A 9,631-nucleotide genomic window follows, 5' to 3' on the forward strand; every position below is an offset into this window, starting at 1 on the left:
GAAAATCCAAGAAGTTTTTGGTCTATGGGGTAGCAAGTAATGCAGTCAAAACAAGGCTGTAAACCCAGAATTACTGAATTGAAACCTAATGGTGCATTTTGCTAATAAAATCATGCTTACATTTTACATTACGACTTCAAGTAGGTATGCCCACAGTACAACCTTCAGTGTTATGCAGAAATACTGAGAATAGGTGTAAACATCCCTCTACTATCCTGTAGTCTGCAGTACAGACAGACACTGAGCAAAGCCTGATTTTCATTGCAGTATTATTTCATTTCAGGCTCACACCTCTGTACATTACATAGCTAGCCTGCTTTCTTTTCTGTAGTTTAGTCCACAAATTAGAGATAAAAAAGTACAGAGAGCAGCAGAAAATATTCTTACAATCTTCCAATGGCACCTCCAAGAACAGCTAGCTGAAATACATAAATAATTGAACTGCAGCAGCAGACATAAATTCAGTCCTGTTTCGATTGCTGAGGCCACAGCAACAGATTACCAGAAAAGACAATTCCAGGATCTCCTTTTGCATCCAGATCAGGTCAGCACAATCCTAAAGGTTCCCTCTTACACGGGGTTGTTGTGACCCAAGTGCAGGACCCAGCACTCTGCTTTGTTGAGCCTCACACAATTGACCTCAGCCCTTTGATCCAGCCTGTCCAGATCCCTCTGTAGAGCCTTCCTCCAGCAGATTAATATTCCCACCCGACTTGGTGTCATCTGCAAACTGACTGAGGGGGCACATGATCCCCTCGTCCAGATCACTGATAATGTACTGAGCCCTGGGGAGCACCATTAGTGACTGGCTGGATGTAGCTCCACTCACCATCACTTTCTGGGGCCTGAACAGCTGGCCAGTTTTTTACCCAGTGAAGAGAGCACCTGTCCAAGCCATGAGCAGTCAGTTTCTCTAGGAGAACGCTGTGGGAAATGGTGTCAAAGCTTTTACTTTGATTTACAAAGTACTGTCTGTGCTGCACAGAACCATTGCCCATGCCTATTTGTCTTCCTCCTTACCACCCATAATACCCATCTCTCTGTGGTTTTTGTCCACTCAGCCCTTTGCAACTCACTCCGGTCTTTGGCTGAGTGCAATCAAAATCTATTTCTCATAGAGCATTGGGCATCCGAAGCTGCATATAATTGCAAAGCAGGCTTTTAGCAAATGAGCCTCAGGGCTCAGGTCATCCTGCAGAAAGCTGAAAGGACAAGGTGAAGACAGCCAAAACTTTGCTCACAGTGGAGTTTTCTGTGTATGTCTCAGGCTGTGTGAGCCAGTGGGGCCCAAGCTCCCTGTCCTGGGCCTTCCCAGGCTCACTTTCATGTGGGCTGACATGTTAGGGACAGGATGCTTGTGTGTGTAGTAGCCTGGACTAGACAAATAAACATCTTCAGCGAGTAGGGACAAAAAAGGGCTTATGTTCTGAAAGGTGTCTTTGTCCCCTTACAGGGCAAGGAAAGAGGTGGTGGGGTTATACTTGAGGAGATTGGTAAGGCTTGGGATAGATGATAGGAGGACCTTGTTGGACCTTCAGAAAGACTTTGCTAAGTAAGTATTTTGTTCTGTAACAGAAGGGAAGTAATTTTGCGTATCATCCAAACAAGCTTGTAGGCTATGTCATGATACAAAATTCTTAAATAAATGGGGTCTTGAATAAGATAAAGCAAAGCCTGATTTCAGTCTAAACAGGCTAAACATTAGCCTGTTTTAAAAGATGCATGCACATAATCAGATTTTTATCTTTTTAGATAAATGGGTAAGTACTACATTTCATACTCATTATCTGTAGGGTCGAAGTATAAATCTCCAATTTAGACACCTAAATGAAATGGTCAGATTTTCAGATGTGTTAATTATTCAGACATTCTCAGGCAGCACATTTCAGAATAGGACCATGCCACTTAACTGTAACAGAGGAGCCAAATCGTTCAAATAACTATAGCTTTTCTCAAAGCGATGTGAATGCTGCCATCTAGCTATACAGTATCAGCATATCTTTAGTCCAGTTCTGCTAGACACAAACCTTTTCAGTTTCAGTTTGGAATAGAGCAGAATAGAGATACAAAAATTCCAACTGTACTTCTGACAATTTAAACAGTTGACTGCAGCATTCATTATTTAAAAGAAATTATAGTATTATAAAATACTATTTTGACTGCAAACTGAAAGAATAAGAACAACAAGGTTAAAATTATTGCATCTGATGGTGAACAAGCCTTGTGGATGACGTATTTTACAAATGCAGGATTTTATTTTTCAAAGGTATACATGCCTTCAGATAAATGGACTTAATAATAGAGTTAAAACTACACATACATAAACTGAAGTCTAGATCCACTTTCCAGCTCAAGGTTTATTTACCAAAGTTCAGCATTTCTACAAAACACTTTGTTTAAGAACTATCCTTATTATTATGTTTGGTCCATAAACTCTTTGGAAGTGTTTATGTAGTGTCAGCTGAACCCTCAGTATTCTCATAGTACTGTTTGAGTTCTGCCGTGGGTGTATGGAGGCTCTTTGGGATGAACATCATTGCATGCTCAAGATGTTGATCCACCAAGCATCCCACTGAACACCTCTTTGGATAACCAAAGGATCAGGAGGCAGAAGACACGTGCACAGGACTCTTTCTGATACTGAGAAGGCTATGGGTGGTCTCAGCACCTAGACTTGGGAACTAGAACTAATTTTCACATTTCATTCAGAGCATTATGTACAGAGATGGGCAGAGCCAGGCTGCTGTTTGAGTTTACTCAGTGGATAACTACAATCACTCTGGTTGAGCTCCTGCCCATCAATTTGAGGAGCTTGCATTTCAAAACAAATAGAGATATATGACTCCTTCAATTCTTTTTCCTAGGTGGGGAAAATGGATGTAATTACAGGACAGATACGTCACCTAGTTAAACACACAGTCTCTAAGTACAAAGCTGTTGGGAAACCTATCCATTTCCCACCTGAGGAAAAAAAAATCTACTTCATCTAGCACACACAGAGTGGGACTCCAAATAGATTGTGAAACCGATTCAAAGACAGACATACCTTAAACATAAAAGGAGTGGAAATCTACATAATCAGATATCTTTTATCTAGTATTTCATATATCCATGCCAAACAGGACACAAAACATGGCATATATCCCTGCACAGGACCAGTTAATAGAATTCTCTAGTCTAAAGACTGGCCAATACGAGAGTCATCAAAGAAAGATACAAGAAAACATGTTGTTATTTACAAAATAACAGCCCTCAGACCCATTCCAATTCAAGAAACAGGAGATTGCTCTGAATTTCAGATTGAGAAGAGCTGAGACTAGAAGAAGACGAGCCAGAACTTCCATGGGCAGGGTCGCAGATTGCCTCATCTATATCATTAGGAAAACAGATGTTCTCCCACATCATCTGTAGCAAAATCTTGATGAAATTTATTCTTACATACAGTATACACAAGGCCCTAATTCTGCCAATATAATTTTGGAATAGCACACTGTTTGGGTGTATGTGCTTTTGTACACACACAAACTCACACACACATACAGCTAATTAGAATTACAGCTTCTTATTAAAAGACAAAGAGATGACATGCAATCAAATTACTAACTCAATTTATCACAAAGGGAAAACCCACCGGGACACCGAAAAACATGGAAAAAGCAACACTTGATTTTACTGGTGCTATACATTAGTTTTCAGTTTGACATATTAGTGCTTAATGGTGGTGTGAGCCACAGAAACCAGAAGATAGAAAAGAAGTTACCTTTCATGTTCCCAGAGAAAATAATTTATGGTGAAGTGCTATCAACATGCAGACCTCTGTTTCTCCTAAACATCAAGAGTATTAAAAAATTTATTTAATTATGGATGAAGTATGAGATGCACTGCTTTCTAAGTTTACATTTTCAATCTTGCATTTTTAATGTTCTGTGTAGCCTTCCACCCCCTTCAAAAAACCTGTAAAACAACAACCAAGAAACCCAGGATAAATTTCATAATTCAGTATTATTTATTAGTTGTATAAAATTTCACTCCTGCACTTACGAGGTGCAAAGTGCCCCTCAATAGTCTCTCTTTTTTGATAGCAGCATGTTTTCCAACTTTGGTGCTGAATGAAATATATTTCAACACCTCTGCTGCTTTCTGCAGTCTGACAATATGTAAAATCATTCTGGAAAACACGTATCTGCTCTCTAATTAAGTATCCACTATTCCAAGTGCCACAAATCCTAATGATGGAATACTCACTTCATCGGCATTTGAATTTATCCTTCCTCTGAACCGAGCATCTCAGTATTGTATCAGCATGTGTGAATAACTTGAGTATTGTGGTGCCCAGCTTTGCTGTGGTCTGTCCTGGCACCTATAAACCATCCAACAGAAGACCTTTGTTACCACTAGTCTTTACAGAGCCAGGTATTTCCCTGGTATTTCCTCTTCTGACCATTTTTGTTAACTTACTTTATGTACTGCTGAATAAACAAACTGAACTCCCAGTCAACTTTAACTGGTCCATCATCTGTCTCTCTAGTTCTCCCACTGCTACCCCCTTAGCAGACCCTCCAAGAGTACTTTGACCCCTTTCCAGAAACGTTTTCCTTAGGCTGGACTTGAGGAACACGTTTGTATTATCTCTGACAGTTGCAACTGTTAAATCTGGGGTCCCATAAGATGGTCTTGGTTTTCTGTTCTTGCTCTGCAGGTATAACACAAGAATACAGAAGACTGGGGAGACAGCATTTAGTGATTACACACATGCAAATAATTGCTCACAGCAAAAGGCAGGGAAAAACCTTGCACAAGATGGCAGCAGCCTGGCACACGGCCAAATGCAGTGCACAGATGCTGTCTGGACCTTGATCTGTTTCTTTGAATTAGAGCCTCCTCCTTCCCAGGGCTGTACTGGTAACAGCCAGGTTATTCCACCACCCTTTGGGACTGGGCATCCCAGATGGGATCATCTCAGGAAGTAGGTGCCTTTCCAGATGTTTCATACTTGTCTGCTGTAAGTGCATTATCCCTGCTTGTAGCTCAAGGCTGTCAACACTGCACAGAGATGCTGAAGATGTGTTCTTGCACCTTAGCAAAGTGCCAGTTCATTCTGAGGTCAGTGGCTGTCGTAATTTTAAAAAGGTGCAATATTACCTTTGTCAGACAGCTGTTATTGCTATTTCCTCGCTTGGCCTCAGGACAACTTATCTGCAAATGATCATGGAGTTTGAAGTCAGAAAAAAGGTAATAATCACAGTGAGATCATCTATTCATCTACCACAAAAGTTTTTACTATTGTTAGGAGCTGTGGAATAATTACATATTCAGTTGTACCCACACAACAGTGATTTATTGTGCTGCCATCAGTGATTTGGGGGCTGCTGACTAAAAGCACTCTGTCTATGCAGCCTGATTCCCTTTGGATGTGTAACCAGGTTACAGTCATACCGGCATTTGGCGTGAGTCAATGAAATTTATTTCCATATGAGTAACTGGTTTGGGAGAATTGTCACATAATTTTTACTCACAGCCACAGTCCCCCAGGTTTGTTAGCATTTACAGATCAGTTTGAGATCCCTCAATGATTTTACTGTTTGTGATGTTTAAATAACTTGGAGATATATATACATGCCTATATACCTTAATACAGATATATTCACAGTTATTGCCTAGCTTGTATAGAACTTTATGTTATTAAACCATAAAAATGAGATATTTGGGGGAAATTATTTTTATGAAAGTGCAGACACAAATTAAGCAAGCTCACAGTGGTTGTTAAGATTGGAATCACTAAAGATATAGCTTACCATAAACAGAATTACCATTTACAAATGATGTTGAAATGACTTGCAGAAAAAACACACAGTTTAAAACTTGCAGATTCAGGTGAGGCAAAAGCAGTTTATTTCTATAGCTGTAGGTGGGAACATGTCACGATAGTGATTCGGCCCTCAGTCTAATTCTGACTTAAAGCAAAAGTACTAGGGTTTCTATAAATTCACAGCAGATATAAGCTGCCCTGTCAGGTGGGGGGTGATACAGCAGAGCAGCACCTGGTGAAAGGAAAGGTTGTCAGGGCACATATGCCCATGGGTTCCTATAACAGCTCAGAGCACAGCCAGGCAGCCTAGGTGCTCACCTGTTGTTGCGGGTTGGGTTTGTAACCGGGCGGAAACACCAATTTAGTGTAGTGGTTTGGTCCAAAATACTCATTACTGTTTATCTGCTGTGAGATAAGAATTAGGAGAAATGCAAAACAGGCACCAAACTTGAAAGAATATAAAGAAGTTTATTAACAGACCTAAAAGAAGAAAAAAAAATTATACCACCTTCAGAACTCTCCTCCTCCCCCCACCTTCCTCCCTTCTCCCACTGACAATGTTCAAAGACAACCCTTAAGATGTTCAGTCTGTTTACCACTTCCATAATAACCTTGTTCAGTCCATTTAGAAAGAGAAGTCTCTTCTTGCTCATGCTATGAAAACATTATCACAACGAGACAGCTGCCCACTTCCAAATATTGTTCAGTCCATTTAGGAAGAGGAGTCTCTCTGCCTGCGTGTGAGTCCTTTCCCCCAACTTGCAGCTTTTCCCGCAACTGCTTTCAAGGGTCCACTCTTGAAGTTTTTTGGGGTACAATTTTAAGGTTGAGCCGTCCAGAAACAAAAGTTCTCTTCACCCATCTCTGGGAGCATTTCATCTCTAAGAACAGAGGCCCTCATCTACCACAAACGTTTTTACTATTGTTAGGAGCTGTGGAATAATTACATATTCAGTTGTACCCACACAACAGTGATTTATTGTGCTGCCATCAGTGATTTGGGGGCTGCTGACTAAAAGCACTCTGTCTATGCAGCCTGATTCCCTTTGGATGTGTAACCAGGTTACAGTCATACCGGCATTTGGCGTGAGTCAATGAAATTTATTTCCATATGAGTAACTGGTTTGGGAGAATTGTCACATAATTTTTACTCACAGCCACAGTCCCCCAGGTTTGTTAGCATTTACAGATCAGTTTGAGATCCCTCAATGATTTTACTGTTTGTGATGTTTAAATAACTTGGAGATATATATACATGCCTATATACCTTAATACAGATATATTCACAGTTATTGCCTAGCTTGTATAGAACTTTATGTTATTAAACCATAAAAATGAGATATTTGGGGGAAATTATTTTTATGAAAGTGCAGACACAAATTAAGCAAGCTCACAGTGGTTGTTAAGATTGGAATCACTAAAGATATAGCTTACCATAAACAGAATTACCATTTACAAATGATGTTGAAATGACTTGCAGAAAAAACACACAGTTTAAAACTTGCAGATTCAGGTGAGGCAAAAGCAGTTTATTTCTATAGCTGTAGGTGGGAACATGTCACGATAGTGATTCGGCCCTCAGTCTAATTCTGACTTAAAGCAAAAGTACTAGGGTTTCTATAAATTCACAGCAGATATAAGCTGCCCTGTCAGGTGGGGGGTGATACAGCAGAGCAGCACCTGGTGAAAGGAAAGGTTGTCAGGGCACATATGCCCATGGGTTCCTATAACAGCTCAGAGCACAGCCAGGCAGCCTAGGTGCTCACCTGTCCAGCTCATCCCTCCCTCACTTGTGATGCTGCTGTGCCCCTCATCAACTTCTGGACCTCGCAAGGCCTGCTACCACAAAACAATGTTGGCAAAGGTGCCCCCTGCATAGTTAAAAAGAATTAAAAAGTCCTTCTATTGTCCTGCAGCCCTGTGTCAAGAGTGCCACTTTTTGTCATAAAAATGTTTATTTCCTTGTAAACTTTGCCTATATGCACATAGCATAATTCAGTGACATCTAGTTACCCAAGCGCAGCCTACCACTGTTTAGGGCCCTCTCCACAAGTCCAAACCCTCATCTGTCTGCATACTCTTTCATATACAAATATCATCCTCACTGCTGTTTGGAAAGAGGAACCCTCCCTGATTTGTGGACAGCTTGTCTCTCATCATCGCTGCTGTTCAGAAAGAGGAACTCTCCCTGATTTGTGGACAACTTGTCTCTCTTTCATGTTGCTCTCTGTTTCTTGTCAGCAGGCAAGGACTGAAGAGAGGGGACATGAAAAGTTTGGAACACAGAATTCCTAGATAAATGTTATGCTGGAAACCACAACATGTGACAAATTTCCAGAAATACTTTGGAGCTAAATGAAGCTAAGCGGTAAACCCATCTGCCAAGGGCAGCGCTGGACTGGGCTGCCACTACCTAAAGTCAGTATTTACTGTGAATTTCTTATGGTCTGTGGTCCTGAGTGTGTTAAAGGTTGATTCGTGGTCAGTACTCACATACAGTACCTAGGAATGCAAGTCAGTGAGCCTTACCAGGATCCTGAGTGTGTTAAAGGTTGATTCATGGTCAGTACTCACATACCTAGGAATGCAAGTCAGTGAGCCTTACCAGGGCTGGATCCCAGAAAGTTCTGGAAGAGCTAGCACAGGTAAAGAGTCATGCACCATGGAATGCACCTTTGCTAGATTTAACCTGGCTAGAAATTTTCCATGTGGAAGTCAAGCTGCGGAAGATTTTTAGCATTGATTATCAAAGTTGCACATCAGTAATACACTGCCAGATTATATCCAGAAATTCGAGCAGCTGTTTCACTGAGAAGTTGGAAGTTTGACTGAGAACATGAGCGTTGATGTTCTACGGCACATGCTGGATGTTTAGTGAAATAATTTTTCTTTGGTTTTTTTCATAGCACCAGTGCACAAATGCAGCTCACCCCTCCTATGGCCCAGAACTTAGGGCAGCAACCAGCTCCAGCTTGCCCAGGCTGGCAAATAAGTCTCACCTGGAGACAGCCACCTTTGGAAATACAACCCTGAACCGTGCAGCCTGCCATTTTGGCACAATTAAAGTGACAGTCAAAATGAAATGTGAAAACATGACATGAAAGGGGAGATTTCAGAATGATAGCTTTTAGCCCTTATTTTTCCATTTTTGGGTACTCATGCCAACTCTGTAACTAGAATTTGGGTATATGTGCTTTTGTACACACACGTACACACATATACAGCTAACTAGAGTTACAGCTTTTTATTAAAAGATAAAGACATATATGGATTTAAATTACTAACTCAATTCCTTAAAAATGGCAAAGTCACTTGGCTACTGAAAAACAACAGAAAAAAATCAGCTTGGTATCACTGGGGCTATAAATTATTTTTCAGTTTGACACATTGGTCCTAGATAGTGGTGTGAGCCACAGAAACTAGAAGACAAAAAAAGAAGTGATCTTCCATGTTCCCAGCAAAATTTATTCATTAATTATTATAGTGAAGTGAAAATCAACATGCAGACGTCTATTTCTCCCAAACATCAAGAGCATTTTAAAAAAAAAGAAAAAAATTAAGTATGCATACGGTATGAGACGTGCTGCTTTGTAATTCTGCATTTTCAATCTTCTGTGTAGCCTTCCAACCCTCCCCCCCCAAAAAAAAAAAAAAAAAAACAAAAAAAACCCAACTCATAAAAACAAACAAACAAGCAACCCTCCAAAATAAAACGAAACCCCACAAAATCGACGCAGTAACACCAAACCCCAGGCTACATGGTTCAGCGTTACTCATTACCCGAGTAAAGCTCCGCCCCCGACCGCGCAGCCCCGCGCCGGG

At 40.7% G+C, this 9,631-nt stretch overlaps 1 long non-coding RNA gene across 1 annotated transcript; it reads right to left on the minus strand.

Moving 5' to 3' along the window:
• Positions 1-2,233: 2,233 nt before the first annotated feature.
• On the minus strand, positions 2,234-9,631 carry LOC108445992. The gene is made up of 4 exons (XR_001861089.1): positions 9,380-9,631; positions 5,143-5,196; positions 4,246-4,360; positions 2,234-3,954 (listed from the first exon to the last, which is right to left on the minus strand). It is a non-coding gene; the product is annotated as an uncharacterized LOC108445992 (long non-coding RNA).

This window comes from Corvus brachyrhynchos, unplaced genomic scaffold, assembly GCF_000691975.1.
Source record: "Corvus brachyrhynchos isolate BGI_N302 unplaced genomic scaffold, ASM69197v1 scaffold103, whole genome shotgun sequence".
Taxonomy (NCBI): domain Eukaryota; kingdom Metazoa; phylum Chordata; class Aves; order Passeriformes; family Corvidae; genus Corvus; species Corvus brachyrhynchos.